The sequence below is a fragment of the Castor canadensis genome, chromosome 12, assembly GCF_047511655.1.
Source record: "Castor canadensis chromosome 12, mCasCan1.hap1v2, whole genome shotgun sequence".
NCBI lineage: Eukaryota > Metazoa > Chordata > Mammalia > Rodentia > Castoridae > Castor > Castor canadensis.
Window position 1 is genome coordinate 14,615,287 of NC_133397.1, and position 20,875 is coordinate 14,636,161.

Here is a 20,875-nt window from a genome sequence, read left to right on the forward strand (position 1 = left end):
GTGCTTTACAAAAGCATACGCATCAAAATCAAATCTACGTAGGAGTGCGGTTTAAAGTATCCGTGTACATTATTTCCTAAACACAAGTTGAAAGTAAGTTATCTAAAACTGAGCCCACCAGGGCTCAATAAATAGACACAGGTCCTTGAAATGGAGAAATGGCATAGTCACGGTTGACCCCTTCAGTTGATGAGGATTGCAGTGCGGATCCTGTTCTCTAGAAAGAAATCAGCCTTGTGGAAAATGCTTTAGTGGGGGGAAAAATCGACAAAAGATGGGAAATTACGACCTTTGAGGTCGTCTCTCAGGGTCACCAAAACTACTTATCCAAAAGTGACTTTTACCCCCTTCCGCCCCCCCCCCCCAATCCCTGGAAACTGAAAGAACCCGGGGACTCGCGGGGCAGCGTCGCTGCGCAGTGCGCACTGCGGCCGAGAGCGCGGGGCCCGCGTCCGCCACACTCAGAACGGAACGTGCTTGGTTGCCGCAGCGCGCCCGGGTCCGCGCGGCTCCGCGCTCCGGGTTTCCACGGTCACCCGCACAGGGCGGAAGAGCCCCGCGGGAGGGGACGGTCACTGGTGGTGTCCCGGGAGTCCCGAGAGCGCGCTGTCCCGAGGTGTCTGGCCCCGGGAAGAGCGTTCCAGAGCTCTGGGCCAGCAAGGTTAACATTGAATGCCACTTAGTGTGTACACCTGAGACCCTCACCTAGCGTGAACATTCGTTTGTCAGAGACTCGTCAGCGTTTCCCTCGGTCCCCGCGTCAGGAGCCTCAAGTGTCTTCCAAGTTGGACTCCCCCACTTGAAGATAGGTCCAGCTGCCTCCTGGAGAGTGGGGATTTATTGATTTAGAGCCCAGCCCGTTTGCCACCGGAGGCGCTCTAGGTGTCCGCAACACCAGAAGGTCAGCTTCAGTCTTTCTGAACTGTAATAATGTGTGTGAAGACTCTCTGCTTAAAGGGGAACGTCCATCTTCATCGGGCTCCCAGAACTTCTCTTCCTTGAAAACAATGCCCCCCCTAAATGCAAATTCCAGGAGGGATTTTTGTTAATTGCGTTTATCTCCAAACAATGGTGCATGTCTAGTAGTGGTGATTCCATGGGAGGAGTCAAGGTACAAACATACACATTTGGGTGAAGTGACTACATTGGGAACATGAGGGAATTCTTGCTTTCCAGGTAGGGAAGCGAAGTGATCAGCATTTACTGGGCACTACTCCTGCCAAGTTTTCCAGGCTTTGGCAGGCCAATGGAGAGCGGGACTGGGCTGGCAAACTAGTCTTTCAAGGACACAAAGGGGGCTTTATGGATGGCCCAGGACCAGCCCTCAAGCCCGGATTTGCAGGTTTCATTCCCTTCCCACTATTTCTTCCCCTGCCCAAAGCAAAGCATATTCAATTAACATTTACTTTGTGTATACAGAAGGAGCCTATTAAGCTCCATGGACCGTTAGCATGGCTTGCCCAAGGTACAGAGAGCAAGCACAAAGTCTGGGGCCCACCTCTCTCCTACACCGCTCTAGACTAGGAGCTGAAGGGGCTGAAGGAACCGGCTGCTAGTACTTGCTAGCATGACCCGTGGCAAAATAAAAAACACAACTATTGTCTCGGTGAGCCACGTAGACGTGCTCACAGCTTGCCAGGTAGGCTTTCTTCAGAGGTTTCTGCAGTTTCCCTTTCACCTTAAAGTCTGGCAGCCGGTGGATGCGGGGCCGGCTAGGGTTGAGCGCTGTTGGACAAGCAGGATCCTAGTGTCCCATCTACGGCCTCTGCCTTCAGTCACTAGGTTAGGTAACTGCAAGGCCTGGTGAACACTACCTTCTCTCCCTCGTGCCTGTCCAGGTGCGGGCTGAAGGGAAGCAGGGCCTCCTTTTCCAATCTACTTTGAATGTCTGCTAAAATCTGGAGTCTCACAATCCACCCGCGGAAAACTGAACTCCACCACCACCCCCTAACTGAGCATGCGCCACTGCCAGGCGGCTTTTGGTCACAGTTCCCCAGCTCTCCAAACTGGGCTGCGGAGCCAGGGGAAGAGGGAGGAGAGAAAAGGGAGGGGGTGCCTGCGAGGCGGAGGCTCACGCGCCTGCGCATCCAGCTCCAGGGACCCTAGGTTTTTCTATGGGATTCCCAATCTGCAGCAGAGATTCACCCGAGCGTGTTGCGGCGGCGGCTGGGCTCGCGAGGCGCGATTCAAGAGGGATTTAAGCAGCCCAGAGCTCCAAGAAAAAGAGAGAGAGAACCACACACAGAGACGGCTTAACCGTTTATCCGAATTAAATATATATATATATATTTAAAAGAACTGTTGAGTTTTATCATTTTCGTTAAGTGACCGTGCGCAGCGCTATAACTGTAAGTGGAAAATACAATCTTCCTTGCATTTCTGCATGTATAGCGCAGCCGATTGTCAGCGAGATGCTTTGGCTATTGTCACATACTTTGCTTTGCGTAGATACGTCTAAATGCATGATGACAATTGCCTGGGTTAATGCTGCCTTTTTCTATTAGTCCATGGGGGACCTTTTGGAAAAATGGGGGTGGGGGAGTGTGTTTGTATGCGGCGTGTTTGGGGAACTGTCTTAAGCTAGATTTAAGATAGGTGAAAGAAGGTTGCTTTTTTAGTTTAAATCTATACATAGGTGGGTTCTTAGGACAAATTTAAGTAGCTAATTGACAGATCGTGAAGTTTTCCGGTTGCTGATAAAACTATTGAGTGGTTGCAGTCAAGTATCAACCTATCATCCGTGGGGTTGTTACACCATTTTTTTCCCACTGTGGAAGAGCAGCAAAGATGTTTGCTAAGTAAAACTGAGTGGACCAGAATGGTATGGACATCAGGGCTGATTGCTAAGCAGGATGTCAGTGCTTCAAATCCAAGGAGACAGGTGCAAAATAAGCACATAGCTCTCTCAGTCCTTCAACGTGCTAATTTTTCGTTTTTGATTTTTCGTCACAATGGTGAATAGGCAAAAAAAGAAAAACCTTTCTACCGCACCGTCGATTTTTGGACAGAGTCTGAGACTCAGAGTCGCTGAATGGGGACCATCAGACACAAACTAGTTACCTATCTTTGCATTCCGCACTCGCCTTCTGGAATGCAGGGTTGAGAAATGCAACTCAGAAGGGTTACATTTTGGTAGTGTTTCTTTAAAGGAGAAAAGGTCGTTTCGTGTTTTGAGTTAAAATATGTTGTTCCTTGCCCAGAAAGTGGAAGAAGGATCTTTGCAAGGTCAAACTCTTTGTGGAAATTAGAATGCTGTGTGTAAGAATGTGCATGGGAAGAGGGCTAGGAGGTCGGGATGCACCTTACGGGCTACAGGCGAGGAAACAGAGAGAGCGCCAGTGTGCACGGATCAGTGCCCTGTAAGATGCCAGAGTGAGAATCCATTTTTCTAGAGTTGCCCCTCTGTCCATATTTTGGAGACTAAAATGAAATGAAAATGCTGGAGGGTGTGGAAAACACAAAGTATAAGACACTGTCTCTGTGTGACTTCCCACTTGAAAGAAAGAGAAGCAAGGGAGTTTTAGTTCTACATATTAATTTTTTTAATTTAAAGGAATTTCAGGTTGAGACAAATTCAAAAGGAAACATGTAAGAACACATTTTACCTCCGTTGTCATTTAAACTGCCTACATTTGTGTGTGGTGGGGGGTGGGCGGTCGGCATCATTGTATAGTTAGTTACTCATGAGTGTGCTCGCATCAATTCTTGGCTATTCAATAACCCCAGAAAACGCTGTACTGAAGGAGGTTGGCAAAATGGCATGAGGCAGTCACGCAGGCAAGAGAAGAGCCCAGCCAGTGTGTGCTGGATTTCCACAGAAAAGCAGGTCCAATCTCTGGGATGAAATGAAATAAAAAATTTCCCTAAATGGGGAATCATTATAGGCCTCTTTGGCCCTTTCCTCTGTCTATTTCCACCCCCTCAAAGGAATTTATAATTTATTTAAATGGATGAAATTTGAAATTGAAAATTTGAGAATAACCTCTCCCTGGAAATCCAAAGTATACATCATACTGTCTTCTCCCTTCCTCCCTTACTACAGAGCAGAAAGACCAATCATTTGTTACAATTGAGCCATACTCCTTGTCATCACTGAGTTGGCATTAGTTCAATGAATGATGCAGGTGTTGCTCTGCAAATGGGCAGTGAAGGAAACGGGGGTAAATGGGTATGAAGGCTCATAGATGTTTGGTCTCAGATTCCTTGGCTCAGATTGAGTTGCAGAGGGTCACATCAGGCAGAGACCTTGTAAGATAATCTAGTTCAAACCCTTTGCTTTTCAGATGAGAAAACTGAGGCCCAGAACCATGAAGCCACAGAAAAGTCAATTACATTCTAGTCAATGGAATAAACCATTAAAAAGTAATGTTGAGAGGAGATACTCCCTTCTCTCTGCAGTTTTCAGCATCCTCTGTGGCATTGCTGCAGTCTTCAAATAAATGTTTGCTCCTCAGCACAGTCTCCAGGGGGCTCTTTTTACACTCTTTTTCTTCTTTGTCTCCTTCCCTTTGGTCTCTCTATTGCTTTCCTTTTGACCCTCACCTCTAATATACCCACATAATTAGGGTTTTTTTGTATATACTTTCTAGTCTCCTCTGCATCTCAATCAATTTATTTAGGTTCCTTGGAGTTTGAGGAGCACTGGCAAACCAGTGAGCATGGGCAACCCCCTGTATGAGAACAATCCCAGGGGCCCATCTCTGTCCCTCAGGACTCTATGCCCAGAATGCTTGGGGAAGTCAGTCTTCAGACTCACTGCAGGTGGCATCCCTAACCCTGGCTGGCCTTCTTCAAGTCTGCTGCAGCTGCAGAGATGAGGACCTAGTGGAGTGAGGAAGCTGCAGTGTAAACACAGTGGGCTCTGCCAACTCCCCTGACTCCTAGAAGGCAGAACCCAAATCAGAGATGCCTGCTTCCAGCACACATGGAAATCCTCCAGATGAAGCCACCTGCAGAGAAGGGGAAGGGGCCACAGGACTGCAGGAAGACATATATTTGCCTGGTTGAACCTGAAGTGGTGCTGTTGAGGAGGGTAGTGAGGCTTTTTAACCCCTTTAGAGCTTTTACAGTACAAGTACAGCTTTTCTTCAGGTAATTTTGCTTCTTTCCTCTTGCACAGCTCTCTTTGCTGGACTGGAGCTACAAAGCAGGCAATACGGCCTGCCTATTTGCCTCCTTTCCTCCTTTCTTTTCTCCTTTCTCTCCCTTACTTTCTCTACTTCTCCCTCATTTTCTCCTTACAAATTTCCTAAGTGCTTACATAATAAAGTTTCAGCCTTTAAAAGATAATCTGGACCCTCTTGTTCCTTCTCCAAAAATATAATTTCCCAGACACTCAGAAATAAGTGATGGCCACCAGGAAGTTCTCTTTTAGGAAAATTCTAGCAATTTTTGTCCTGAAAATGCTGAGGCATTAGGGATGAAGGTGTGGTAGGTGGAAGGCAGGCCAAACAATGGAAGGCCAAGTTGGAGTTTTCTCATCTAACAGAGGAGATAAACAGTCTTGGAGTTTGTTGAAACTGAGAATGCCAGGTGGTGAGTTTCTCAGCATATTCTCCAATTGACATTGTAATAAAACTCCTTTCTTGGTAAACCTTTCCCAAAATTAGGATGAGTTCTGCCATGGATAGATTCTGTTCCTTAAATGTGTTCTTGATTAATTTGATGCTATCTGGTCTTGCCATCCCATTCCAGGCTCTTCTGAACACCAGGCAGAGACCCAGAGACTTGCTGTTATTAAATGTCCTCCTTTAATTTGTTACATGTGAATCATTCTGTGATTGGATAACATGACCATGAATATTATAGCCTTCCTTATAGGAGTTTCTGTATAGAATAATATAGTCAGGAATGTTGTCTTGGACATGCTATCAGCAATTTTCAGTTGGATTGCACATCAGTGTAGATTCCAGACATTTTGGAGTTTCTCCCTGGGGAGTTTCACAGAATGGCATGCAACATCAACATTGAGCATGTGATTTTCTATTGATAAGGTCAATATATTTTAATGCCATTCTAAAGAAATTTTTGTCTTCGTGACCTATGCATCGTAAATCAGTGATCATCTCAGAATATAAGAAGGCTGTTTATGTAGAAGGGATCACATTTAATGAATGGACAAATGAAATTGATAATGTCTATGTCAGTTATATGTATAGACATAAATATTAGTTTTCCTAACGTATCAAGTGATACAGAGATAAATTAACAAATGACTAGTGTTTGTATCCCTGGTGGTTAAATTATGTAATTAGTTGACTAGATGGTATCCACATAAGTTAACTCATCCATGCTTCCATTATATGAAATGTATAGTATTTAAGAAAAATCATTATCTTGAAGACATATCTACAGTATGAAATCACAGTCTGTAAAGGCAAAGATTTCAGTGACTTTTTCATGTTTCCACAATACCTATACAATGTCTTTTATAATAGAAAATAATATTTGTCAGTTAAATATCTGGATGCAGTTTTCAATTATATCAAGAAATTAAATGTACATATGGTTTTCTTCTAAAACCATGTGTACATTTAACATCACTTTAAATATCTTTGGCAATAAAACATAATGCTAAAGATTAGCCTTTAATTTACTTTTAGTAAATATGTAAAATCATTATATCAATCATTTTAGGAATAAAATACCTTTTAATCCACTCATGTGAATATCATCCCTTTTATTTCTTAATGAGTAGAAAGATAAATTATTTTTACCTGTTTATGAGATTTTTATGGTGATAAGTTAAAGAGGAAATACAAATCTAAACTATGGCAATTATGTGTTCCATTTATTTAGATCACGGTCATCTCTTGAGCTATGAAATTTTGTAATATGTTCACACTGTGAACATATTCTCATTTACAGTTTCTTTCTAAAGATGACTTATGCTCCTTTAAGCGAATCAAAATAGTTTGGGTTGCTCCCAGTTTTTTCATTGAGAACTTTACTAAAGAAAGGAATTTAGGGGATGCTTCAGAAACTACTTAATGAATGAAACAAAAATGGAACAGCAGATTACTGAAGAATGCTCAAAGAGGTTTGACACTTTAATAATAAGGTGCCTCTGAATACATTGAAGAGATGTTCTATACCCTTACCAGCTAGCTTAACACATACAACTCGGGGGATATTCATGGTTCTTAGGCTACCTCTGGATCTCTCTACTGTCTTACTTCATTGTCCTCCTAACACAGGTGACCTTCTATGTAACCACCACTTGTTTATTTAGTTAAAAATAATGCATGGATTTCCAATAACTTGTTGAGTTATTTCTGGGTGAATGGTCTATTTTCCTTTGCTCTAAATTATAATTAAGACTTAGAGGATTCTTATTCATCAAGGGACTTCCAATCTCAATATAGCTAATACAATAATTGATGATCTTTTTTATAGAAAGTAAGACTCTTTTAATTAAAAATATTTCATTCTTATAAAGTATTGCTTATAAAAGGCAAAGTGTTAGCCAATCAGTAAATTTATTTCAATTTATTCTATATCTATAGAATGAGTAATACTTTTTACTTCTTGCTCTTAGAAGTACTTTTCTGAAAATAGAAATCTGTCACTTTATATTTTTCTTTCCTTTCTTTGGTGCTTGTTTATTTTCTCTTAGCTCTGAAAGACTCTGAACTTTTGAAGAGCTGGTATAAATAGATGTTTTTGCAAATCATTAACATGTTAAAATGTGCCTTGTACTAGGTGAACTTTTTCTAATGCAAATAACCAGGCCTAATATTTCTTCCAGTTTATGTTTTAGAATGTATTTTGTAGTTAATAGTTTCTTAAAAGTGGTAGACTGTGGACTACAGGATTCTCTAGTGTTTTATATTTTGCATTGGTTGTATATAAATTTGTGATTAGTGTGTTTATTTCTGATTTCTTGAAGTCCAGTCCTTAGTGACTAAAATGTCCCACTGAAGCCCCACTGAGCATTACCAATAGATTTGAAATGCTTACTAATATTTTATTTTTTAAAGTATCAAGTAATGCTGTGTAAGGCCATCTTTCAATTAACTTCTGTTTGGAGGAATTCTTGACTTTGAATTTTATGAGTTCATAGAAATTAGAAATGAAATTGTTTATTCCAGAATTTCAAATGTTTCTGTAATTTTTACATAACATATTTGGTGTTTCCTTTCTTGTTTATATGGGAAGTTGTCTGAAAAATAAGAAAAGTGAAATCAATTTAATTTCTGCATATAGAATTTTTAGCTTGTCTTTAAATGATTATAAAAATATTCTCTCCTTGGAGTGAGATGAAAACCATCTAATTTTCCATCATTTTAACTTCGTGAATGGGAAAGCTCCTCCCCAAAATTTCAGTTGGTTCAAAGAAGATCAAGATAGGTATACTTCGGTAAAACTCCCCAGGTACAGTTTATTAGTTCTGTGACCTTGAATAAGTTATTTAAACTCTCAGACTCATTTTCTATAGTAACTCACAATATTCTTGAAGAAAATATAGGGTATATATGTAGAATATAATGCCTCATTATTCAAAGCAGGAAGTAAATGATAGATATTCTTACTTAGGTGCCATCTGGAATCACTCTCAGCTACTTTGATCACTGCACTGAGCTTTAGTAATCCATTTGTAATGCAACTTCTGAATAAAGAATGAAACTATAGGTCTGGCAGAGTGGCTCAAGTGGTAGAGCGCTTTCCTAGCAAGTGTGAAGCCCTGAGTTCAAATCCCCAGTATCACACACACACACACACACACACACACACAAAGAATCAAGCTTCAAAAGCCAGTAGACAGTTAGCAGTGCTTAATCTACCTGATAATACAACTATGTATTGAATAAAAGTGCCAAGCAGGTGTAATCATTGCATAACAACATTGAATAAAATACTGTCACAGCTCTTAAAGAATTTATACCTAATGAGGAAAGAAGATAAATGCAAGTCAGTAAGTTAAGTGAAATAAAAAGGTGGTATGGATGCACAGAAGAGACAATTTGTGAAAGAAATTAATACCTGCCCTGAGATCTCAAAGTTCCTCTTTGTCTCATTCCTTCTTAAGCACATCCCCTTGGCTTTAATCATTATTACTTATGATATAATCCCTGCAAATAGTTGGGAACAACCTACTATGAAACTGAAAGGACATTTTAAAGTTTATTTCTTTATCGTATTTTAACTTTGTCTATGGATTATTGTTCAATACAGCTAAATTCAGGCTCTTGTCCTTAACCTACAAGCCCACAGATAAAAACAATTCAAGAGCCCTGCTTTTTTAAAAAGTTAACTGCTATATAGTAATACTTCGATCCTTTGATACCATCTAAAAAAGGAATTTCTATCTGATACTCTCCCAACACCTCCTCTGTTATTCCAACTCATTTCATGACTAATGTTTCAATGTGTATCTGTGGGAGGAGTTTTATGTGATCTACTTGTTCATTCTTTTCTCCCAGGGCTTTTACTATAAAGAAAATGTACCTTCTATCAACTCCTTCCTACAAAACTAAAGCCTTATTTTTAGTCCTCTCCCCACGACACACACAATCAAATCCAAAAATAGCCTCACTGTCTTTAACTCTTCTAAGAGCCCTTTCACTTCTTCTCCAGCCTCCTTCTATTTTTTCGATCTATTTGCTAGGAAATTTCAAGTACACTTTCTAATTATAAATTAAAAAGAATATCCTTTTCTTCCTTTGAAGCCTACAAACATTGCACTTAAATTCTAAAGCTCCCCTATGTAATAGAAGAAGTTCTAGATGAGTCACAGAATTGGACAGGACTTTTGATTCCAATCTTTTGAGCTTATTTTCTCAGCTGTGAGAAACACACCTTACCAGGTGAGTGTGTTTGAATACCTAGCAAAGCAATGTATATAAAGCATCAAAAAGAGCTTAGTACCCAGTAAATAATTTCTTCCCTTGCAGATCTCCTGGCCATCTTGTCTCTCTTCTTCCTCCTTCCCTCCCTCTCAGTCTGCATTTTACCATTTCTCTCGCTCCAGTAGTTGAAGTGTTCTTTTGCACTTTTCCAATTATATTTGCTACAATGGGATTATAGTTAAATAATAGCTAATACACATATCGCTCAGATAGCATGAAGTAGTTCTAGAAAAGATGTGCTAGCCAAATTAACACCTTACCTAAAAGCCACCTTCCTTCATCTGTTTGGAAAAGACCTTTCAGTTTAAGACCTTCCTCCTACTAAAGTTTCCCAAAGATTTCAGTGACTAATGTTCAGTTGGTGAACAATCCTCGCCCACTCCAGTAATCCTATGGTGCATTTTATAAATAATATCTGAGGACATTTGTCAACCCTTAATTGTCATCTGATCTTTATCCTATCTTTACTTCACCTTTTCCTCTAAAGTGCCTTTCACGCCTGTAAAACGTTCCAGGAAACAACATATCTCATGACTTATTGAACACAGGCCTTGTGCCTACTAGGCAAGTGTTCTGTCATGTGAGTCAAGCCCCAGGCTTTTGTTTGTCTTTTGCTTTTGAGATAAAGTGTCCCTAAATTTGCTCATGCTGGCCTCGAACTCACAATCCTCCTGCCTCCACTTCTTCAGTAGTTGAGATTACAGGTGCGTACCATCACACCTGGGTCTGATTTCACCTTTTGTTCCAGGTCTGGCATTATCACTTTCATATCTCTTACTTACCAAGTAAATGTCTGTCAAATAACAAGAAATAAATGTCAGAAAGAGAGGCCACAGTGGTGCATAACAAGACATGTTGTAGAAGATGTTTGAGTCAGGATTAGCCTACAAAAACCTTTGTTTTCTGAGAATTGAGGTTTTGTAGAAGTGTGCTCTAGGGCACCCAGGCCAAGAGCAGAGAATGATGCTCAAACAGGGGTGAGGGAGATACACACACACACACACACACACACACACACACACACACGAGTAGACACACACATACATGGTACATAAACTGGTATAGATTGTTTTCTACATTGTTAAACAAAATATTTAAGAGCAATTGTTTTATAACAAAGACTTCATTAAAAAGAGGCCTATTAAAAAGTTTCTTATCCTAAAGTTCATGGATAGAAGAGGGGTAGCTTGAATTAGATTTTAAGAACATTTAAGACTTTATTTCTTTAACGATATATTTCCTAAACTCTGATAGTTGTTTCCCCTCAATGAGTTTTGTAGAAACTTATGTCAGAGTTGTTCACTACATTCCAATCTCAGATATTCCTAGCACACATTTCCATGATCATAGTAAGTCTGAGTGATCCTATGGTAAAGACCACTATATCCTTTTGACTTTGCTCAATTTTATATTTCCAAAACTGTTTGATAAGGAACTTATGTTAAAAAATATGTATTACCATATTTCATTGAAGTTCTGAAGAATTCAGTTGAGGGAAATGCTTTAAAAGACAAAGGATTCACTACATCATGGCAGCACCCATTGGGTATGAGTTTCAGCATCACTTCTGTGCCCTGGGCATCATGGTGTGCAGCCTTGGAAAAGTTACTTAAATCCTCTGAGCTTTGGGTTCCTTGTGTGAAAATAAGAAAGCTACTACCTATACTCTATCTGTGATCATACTCTGTAGACTGGATAGTACCATGTGAGAGCAAGTAAAGAATTTATTATAATTATCACTCATTAAATTTTTTAAGTTTTAGGTAACTAAAGAATTAAGATTGATCTTGTACAAATTATTACATGGAAATTATATCTGCTAAAATAAGCCCCCATCCCTATGGCACACTGACTTCCTGATAACTGAAACTAGGTCTTCTCAGTTAAAGTGAAAAGCTGGTTTTGAGGTAAAGTAATCGGGAGAGAAAACCCTAAATTATTGAAGGCTTAAGGCAGTATTTACTTGAGGATTTCTCATGTGATTGTAAAACTTGAACCTACAATTGTCTCCTAGTGGAGTGAAAAAGTCTCTATCTCCAGGGCGATCTTTGTGGGAATAAAGAGAACCATGGTCATGCCCATGCATTTGTTCAAGCAGAGCTTTGGAAATATGATTTTCATCCCACTGGGATTAAGAGAGGCTTATGAAGGTAACTGTACCTTCCACTCCTGGAATCAGCATGGGTATATAGATTCAAGACAGCGAAACTGTCATAGAAACAAAAGAACCAAGGATTCCTGGGTCCCCAAGGAATCTCTTGTACAAGCTTTGAGCCTGGGACAAGCGCTCTGCAAGAACTATGAAAGTCATTTCTCATGATCTCCCTACAGCTCTGATTATCAACATCTAAACCTTCTCTAGCAATCTTTCTTAGTCATCCTAGCCAAAAGTATCTCGGTCCCCTCCCCACATCTGAGTGAATATAACCATGTATACACCCAAGCTCTACCATAGACCTGGAAAATCCTTGAGAGAGGAAACCCATGCCTGATAAGTGTCTTGGTACATTAGTGAAGTGTGCTACTGGAAGGCAGCAGGCTAGAAAGAGCAATTAGTAGGTTTAATGTACATTGCCCCATCAGGCAATTGTATGTCAGTCCTCAGATATCTGCCAATAGTGACAAACAGCTTAGGCATCTGATTCAGAGTACTGATCCCCAGGATACAATGGCATACCTCAAGTCATGCTTGCCTAATTCCTATGTAACCCCTTTCCTTGCCTCCTGTCATGAAGCAGCAAGAGAAATAATGGAAGAAGGAAGCAAGAAAGACAGATTATTGTCTCTACTACTAGATCAGAACCTTCCTTCAAAATTGAGCTGAAAAAAGAGAAACAGAATTAGATAAACAGTACAAATTTATACTTAAATTAGGCTGAACTGTTTAATACCTAGAAACAAGCACTGCTCTGATACCTAACAGTGATCTGAAAAAAAAAATAGATTAGCCTAAAATATCAGAGTCAGGATGGGAAAATAAGACATAATAGAGCTTATTTGAGACACTAATTAGAAAATAAAGCCATATAACCAACTCAGTCAATAAAGTTATTCTTATGCTTGATCTTAGCCAAAAGACCAAGAAGCAATAATAAACTGTGTTTTTAAGGAACAATACAAAATTACATATAATTCATTCTTAAAACTAGAGACCTTGGCCAGAATTGCTAGCACAGGTATTACAAAGAATGTGAAAGAATGTGGGTGAACTGGGAGGGGACAGAGGAAAGTTACCTAGGGCAGATCACCAAGAGCACAGGACAAACTGGGAAAATGACTTTAGAAATGGCTTAGGAAATGACTGGGAAAATGATTTGTAAAAGACCATGTGCACGAAGAGTTCATATCATTCATCTTTGGCTGTTAACCAAGATTGAATTCACATGAATATTGCAAGTTCTCCCTGGGCCAAGTCTTGAGCGCAAACAAATGAAAGCAGAGGTCATTTGTACCTTGTAATAATAATAATAGCCAGCAATTTTGTGAAGAATGTAGCAGGTCGAGGCAACTGCGTTGGATATTTATACATATTACTTCCTTAACTTCATATTGCCACTCTGTAAGGTAAGTATTGCAAGGCAAACTTTGTACCATGACTAAGAAAATGGGTCTCAGAGATGAAAGGAATTTACCCAAGGCAACATAGCTACTCAGTGATAAAAGTCATATTAAATCCCAAGATCCTTTCTTTTTACCAATCTACAATCAACCTATATAGCTACATACTTCAAAAATTTTGTTGTACAAAGTATACACATTTTGAGGGAATAATATAATGAACCTATGGGTACTCATCAGCCAGCTTGAACTGTTGTTAAGGTCATTTTGTTTAACTTCTATCTCCATCCTTTCCCTCTCCAATTGGTTAATTCAAACAAATTAAAGCATTATATCATTTCATGTATAAATATTTAAATATACATCTCTAATGACCCTTTAAAACATATCCACAATACTATTAAACACAGCAAAAAGTTAGTTAATATCCAGTCAGTGTTTGAATCACATAGGTATTTTTCTGGCTTATTTGAATCAGGATCCAGATAAAGACTCCCTGTCCCAGGTGGTGAACACAGCAGCCTGTTTTATCACACAGGACTACTTCTCACTAGATAGAGTGTGGTGAGGATGAAAGAGGCCCAAACACCCTGAACAAATTGTCTAAATTTTGGAAAATGAAGCTTTTACCCTGAGATTAATTGCAAGGATTAACACAATATGTTTGAAAGTTCTGAGAATAGTCTGGCATGTTTAAGGCCTTCAATGAATTATAATTTCCTTTCCTAAAAAGAAAAGAAAAAGGAAAAAATGGAGTAATAGTCCAAGAAGCTTGAGGATACTTCTTGGAGTGCTTTGGCTGCTGATCCCTTGAGAGCATTCCCATTTTGTTTCTGGATGAAAATTTGACCACAATTGTGCCAATGTGGCTAATGACTAATGGCTCCAATCCTCCCCCACTGATATGTTTATAGTTCTGCATCATTTCCTGTGACTTGAGAATTATCTCAAATTCAGAAAAATAACAATATTATCAAACATTTTTAAACTCACATTAACTAAAAATACAAGAAATTAAACTATGATATCATATTAGCAGAAGTTGCTATTTTGTTTCAGAGATAACAATTTAAAAGCAAACAGGCAATCTGATTCAGGTCTCAGTCTGCATTTTGTTCATATGAATGTAGACGAGTCACTTTGTTCCTCAAAGTTTCAATTTCTTAGGGTATAAAACAGAAGTTCTGAATAAGAATATCTTAATAATCTAAAGATCAGACATCAGCAGCATAGGAAAATAGAAAGAAAACTGGACTATATGTTAGAACCAAATTTGAATTCTGACTACCACTAATGAGCATGTGCAAATAATTTTTAATCTGAGTCCTGGACTTCTCATTTGTCAAATGTAAATTATAATCCATCTCACAAAGTTGTTGTGAAGACAATAATATATGTGATGTGCTTAGCGGAATCCGAGTCTTTAATTAATACTTTATAATTATTATTATCATTGTTAGTTTTTAATAAAAAGAAGTGGTACTTACTGTTCTCAAAAAGGTTTTATTTAAAGTGAGAAATTAAATAAATTTATAGTCAAGAAGTATGGAACTGAATGTAGTTGACAGGCCATCTCTTGTATTAGACTTACCTGAAACCATTTGTGAAATTCATTGATATTTTCTTTAAAACAAGCTTGAATGTTGCATGTTGTATTTATAAGGACTAACAGCAAATGACCATCACATAATTTTTATGTATTGTTTATGCCTAGAAGAGAGAAATTTCTTCTACATTATGTGGGAACATTTCCTAAACTGCTATCTGAGGGTTGCCAGTAAGGAGTGCTCAGATTTTTGTGATAGGTCTATAAGGTTATATGTCTCTGAATGGAGACTCATTGGGTAATGGTATCATAAAAGGGTAAAAATCCATACAGCTGGCTTGTCTGAAGTGTAAGGACTGGCTTCGGTGGTAGATAGCTAGGAAGGAAGGCATGTCTCTGAACTGGGATCTAAAGATGGCTTGGACCCCACTATCACAGCAATCGAGTTTGCCTCACCATAACCCTGAGACTATCCCAACTCTGTGACTCTCTAGGGCCAGAGAAAAGTGCAGAATTATTTTTTAATTAAGTGAAAGAGTCAGAGATTACTTTTTTCTTTCAGAAGACTTTTATTACTCTATGCAATAGAACTAGGGAGAGTTTCTGAGATGTCAGGTTGAGCAAGCACTTGCTCCTTCAAGTCACTGTCCTACCGTGACTTTTGAGGGAGGCTCAATGAGAGTTGCAAATTAACCTTTTTAATAACTTGGTAATACCCTTTCTCAGTAAAAAGAATAATACTTGCTCATTGTAGAAAATATGGAAAACAAAACAAAAAAATAAAAATCACAAACCAATTATATTTTGTTTCAAACTGAAACTACTCATTTCTTTAAATTCTATGTCCTACTTTTATCTTAACCTTATAGCAGAAAATGACTCTCAATTAAAACTCTTTATAAGCATTAGTTTTAAATACCTGAATTATAGTACATCATATGTATGGTCAAGGTTTACTTCACCATTCTCTGACTGTTAGACATTTTGACTGTTTTAATACCACTGGAAGGAACTTCTTTATATACTAGCTCTAGCCACAGCCTGAACAGTGTCCTTCTGCATGGATTTCTGCCCAGTTCCAGCAGAGTGAGTAATTTCCTTGAACCTAGACTTGCTGCTTAGCAGACAGAGGCTTGGACTCTAGAGAACAGTCAGCTTGGAGAGTCAGAACATTTAGTAGTTTGGGAAATGCATTTAAACTAGGTAGTGATTCTCAGACCGCTTTATGAGCAGATGGCCTCATTTCATTCAGATGCCCCGGAAAGACTCTCTTGGCCCAAAACTACCATAGCCTGCAATTCCATTACATCTGTCATTTTATGTTGGGGCAGGAAATTGGAAAGAAAACCAAGGCTAGGTTGAGAATCCAGCACCCTGGTTTGGATAGGTTTCATAGCATGCTTTTCCTCTACTGTCACTATTAGCACTATTAGCACCACCATCTCCAGCTTCATCTCCATCATTCTTAGTAGGCAGTTTTCACAACCAGTCTGTGAATTTCCTGACAGTAGTCCAGAGTTCCTTTAATCTTTGGATCTCTCAGAGGTCTGTGCACCTCAAGGAACATTTTTTAGGTGATTTAAAGCATATTTCACATGTTTATGTTTTAATTTAAATATAAGCTTCTGATTTTTTCCTTAAAGTAAGTTTTGTTAAAAAGAAACTAAGTAGAAATCTTACAGGAAGTAATAAACAGTGAATTTCATGTGTGCAGAGTTTGCTATGTCTCATGCTAGACCCAAGCTCCACTCTGACAGCCTCAGAAGGTTCTTAGGTAAGATTTTTTTTTTCTCATACAGAAAGCATCTTGTGCTTCTATTATATACTAGGAAGTGCCTCAGAGATGCAAAGATCCTTAAGACAAATCTCTGCCTTCAAGAAACTCATGGTGCACACCTGTAATTCTAACATTCTAGAGGAGGATCACAGTTTGATGCCATCTTGGGTCACATGCTGTCTCAAAAACAAAGAAGAAGATGAGGAGGGGCAGGCAGAAAACTGCTCATGGCTTGAAGAGCTAAATGAAGTGATCTTTGTATTAATGAATATTAAAATGATGGTATTTTGACCAAACAGAATACCTGTCCTGTTTTTTTCCCTTTTAAAACATGGCATCAAATAAAATAGACAATACAAATACATCTATATTTTCATGTGGTTCCAGATCAATAAATTTGGCACTGCAAAGAAAACCTGCTGGACCCTAACTCTTCTTCCATTTTGCTTGTTTCTGTTTTTTTTTTTTTTTTTTGTAGTGCATAGGATCAAATGAGCACCTTGCACAGGCCAGGCAAGCACTCTACCATTATGTTGCATCCCCAGACTCTTGTTTCCATTTTAAGAGAAGTTTTCAAAAATGTTTATACTAAATGCAGGTATTGTCCACATGCCAGGGAAAATGCAACAATTATGAGCTCTTATTTATACATCAATTATTATAAGCAACATGTTTATTAAATTGAACAACCATATATGGGGCACAATCTAATAAAAGAAAACAAATTATAAAATATTTCTAGCTCATCACTTCATAAATGAATTAAACCATTAAAAGTGATTGACTGCCAGACTTTGAAGTAGAAGGAAAATTATGGCTCTAGTGTCACACAGACCTGAATTCAGACTTCAGCATTACCCTTCACTAGCAGCATGTCTTCTGCTTCCTTCCCTGTAAAATGGAAACTGTTAAAATTATCTGGCATAATCTTTGTAAAGATTAGATGGGATTATGCCAGTGGTATACTTAGCAAATAATTGAGGATAGAGAGAATGGTAACACAGGATACTAAGATTGTTTACCATGGTACAAAAATAGCAAGATCTCTCATTCCTTCCAGGCCTTATTACATTTAGACAAAACTCTGAGATCAAACATTTCTTGTCTATTTCACTGGTGTTTCCTTGAAGCACAGTCCAGTGCCTAGCACACTACACATGCTCAATAAATATATATTGAATGAATCACCAAATGCCAAATGGTCCCAGATCCTTGTCTAAAAGATGGAATAAGAAGGTTGGAATATCTGGCCACATGGGAATGTATTGCAGAGGCAAGAGAAGCTTATATCTGCCTGAGTTCAGTCATTGAGGTCTTTCACCTACAGGGGCTCTGGTGTGCCAAAACTCCTGAAGTTAATTTGACAAAGAAGGAGAAAGAAGAAGAGATGACTTTTTGAAGTATGCCATGTCTGTAAACACTCATTAACATATTGCCTCTTTGCCAACAACTCTGCCATGTGTGTTACATGCGAGTTACCACCACACTCATTCTCACCTCAATGCAATGGAATAGAGAGTGTCCCTACACTAGATAAAGAAATCAAGGAGTTTGCCTAAAGTCATGAATTGTGTGTTAAGATCCAACTCAGACCGGTGCTCTTTCTACTCACTTCACCTTGGTTTTATTTTTATGTTCACTGTGTAGCTATTGTATGGGGAATTAACTCTCTGCTTCATCAGTTCATTCACTCTTTTATCAAAAAATTATTGAGTATATATTATTTGCCTGGTACTAGCCTTTGTAAAAATCAGAGCCTAGTTGGAGAAACATTTATTAAACAATCACAAAACAGCAGCAAATAACAAATAAGACTAAAAGCCATGGAAAAAATATGAGATGCTGTAAGAAAATGGGTGTTTGAAGTAAGTGATTCCAGGGAAATCCACTGAGGTCTGGGTTTCCAACTCAGCCTCATGGGATTGCCACTCAGACTTGTTTACGGTCACCAGGACTTACGAAAAGGATTATTGCAGCATTTCTCTTTGAGAAGAGAATTACAGGTTGTCCTCCCAGGATTTAGCATCTTCCTTTTTCTTTCCTCACTCACAAGACCCTACAATAGAGCTTTGATGTTGGTAAGTCTCCCGGGGACCCTCACCCTCTGATGCAAAATTCCCTGGGGGTGGTTTCCAGATAAAGAAACCCTAAAGCACCTATGTGTCAGGTGCTCTTCCCAAATCCCAGGTTGCTTTCATGTGGTGTGGATGTGTGGTCCATTAAGTATGCCCACATGCACAATTCATGTGTTTCCTCAGTTCTGAGGGAAGCACGGTGCTAGGAAAGATGCACAGGGTGGTGCTGCCAGAACACTTCTGGACACACAGAACTGAAGCATCCCTAGTGTGAGGGTTGGGGTGGGACTCTTGATTTTCACAGATGTCAAGACCAGGAATTAGCTACACAGTGGGCAAAGGGAGGGAGCAGGGATGCTGTTATTGACAGAGGGAGCAGGAAATGAAGCATTCATCAATGGCAGAAAAATACTTTCAAATACATATATTCTGATGTAATGTTCTAAGGAGTCTTGGTCAAGGAGTCTTGGTCAAATAAGATGAGCATGGCTGCTGAGCACCAGTGGACCACTCTTGTAATCCTAGCTACTTGGGAGGCTGAGATTGGGAGGATCACAGTTCAAGGACAACCCGTGCAAATAGTTTGAAAGACTGCATCTCAGAAATAACCAGAGCAAAATGGGCTGGAGGTGTGGCTCAAGTGGTAGAGCACCTGCGTTGGAAGCACATAGCCCTGAGTTCATACTCTAGTCACACACACAGATAAGCATGATTTCATGAAAAGAAATGTGGATTCTGTAATCAGGCCTAGGTTCCAATCAAGCTCTAACAAATATGTAGGTTTTTATGAATCATTTCTATTTATGAAATTCAGATAATGGTACCTATGTGGCACTGTTATTGTGGTAATTTATATAAATATTGGCACATGGATGTCATTTGATGCCTTGCTTTTAGTGGTGGTGGTAATAGTGGTTTTAATGATAAGCTCAATTATAGTACATAAGGCTAATTTATACGGACCTCATTACATGCTTTTATCTAATGCTCACAACTTTGTGCTGAGAAATTGAGACTCAGAAATAGTAAGTGATATAGTCCACAGTCACAAAGCAAATAAGAAGTACTGCAGGTGGTTTGATTTCAAACCCATGTCTTAACTGCTCTCACTGTCTTCCTGTCACAGCTAATATATGGCTTTTATTATCATCACTGACATTGTCATTATTATATCCATTGTTTTAAATTTGAAGCACTTGAGACACTGATTGTTTTTTTCTTGGAGCAAAAACTTGCACATTATCTTTAAAATATTATATTTCTACTTTTGTTGATACACTTTGTAATTTATTTGGCAAATCACAGTTGTACCTAGCTTAAAATGATATAAAAGTGTAAATAACGATTATTCAAATAAAAGAGAAATTTACTTCTCATTTATATAGAGAAATTGAGAGAAAAGCAGTCCGTGGCTGACAGGGCTGCTTCACAAAGTTCTCAGAGATCCAGACCCCTTCTGCCCTCTGCTGAGCCATCCTTCATCCTTAGCAGGTGGCTAAGTTCCATGGCCTAACAGGCCTATGGCCATCATATTAGCTTTCTAGTCAGGAGGATGGAGGAAAGGGAGGCAAAGGGTGCCCCCTTTCCTGTTAAGTTTATTCACCCCAATTTATACCTGAAAATTGACATAAAATATCATTGATCAGAACTTAGTCGCATTTAGCAAAATGCCTGCTAAAATTTAGTGTGTTTATTACTGAGTAACAAAAAGAAAAAACTGGATTCTAGAAGTGACCTGTAAACAGCCATCCTAGTAGTGACAAAATTTTAAAGTTGTAAGTATTTTAGTTTAGATTGTCAAGTTCTCCTTCAAAATGCATCAAAAATTAGCACAAAATATTTATGTTTTAAATTCATGTCTAAGATTTGAATCAACTGTATCTTTTATAAAAAAGAAAAAAGAAACACATCATCCAGGAGCAGTAAATGTTAGTACTCTTGCCTGAGTTTTGTGTCTATCTTTTCATCTTGTTCAAATTCTATCTCTTGCTTAATCTCATCATATGTAAAATACAGAGGTGAAGTAGAATTCCTCTAATGTCCTTCAGTCTTACCAATTACTGGACATCAT

At 38.9% G+C, this 20,875-nt stretch overlaps 1 protein-coding gene across 2 annotated transcripts in view; it reads left to right on the plus strand.

Moving 5' to 3' along the window:
• Nucleotides 1–2,063: 2,063 nt before the first annotated feature.
• Nucleotides 2,064–20,875, plus strand: part of Vsnl1 (visinin like 1) — a 110,281-nt gene continuing 91,469 nt past the window's right edge. The window contains exon 1 of one of the 2 annotated variants that reach the window (XM_074049212.1): nucleotides 2,064–2,348. The gene's annotated coding sequence lies outside the window, so the exon portion shown is untranslated. The remainder of the gene's footprint in view (nucleotides 2,349–20,875) is intronic. The other variant, XM_020172593.2, reaches the window with a different exon arrangement.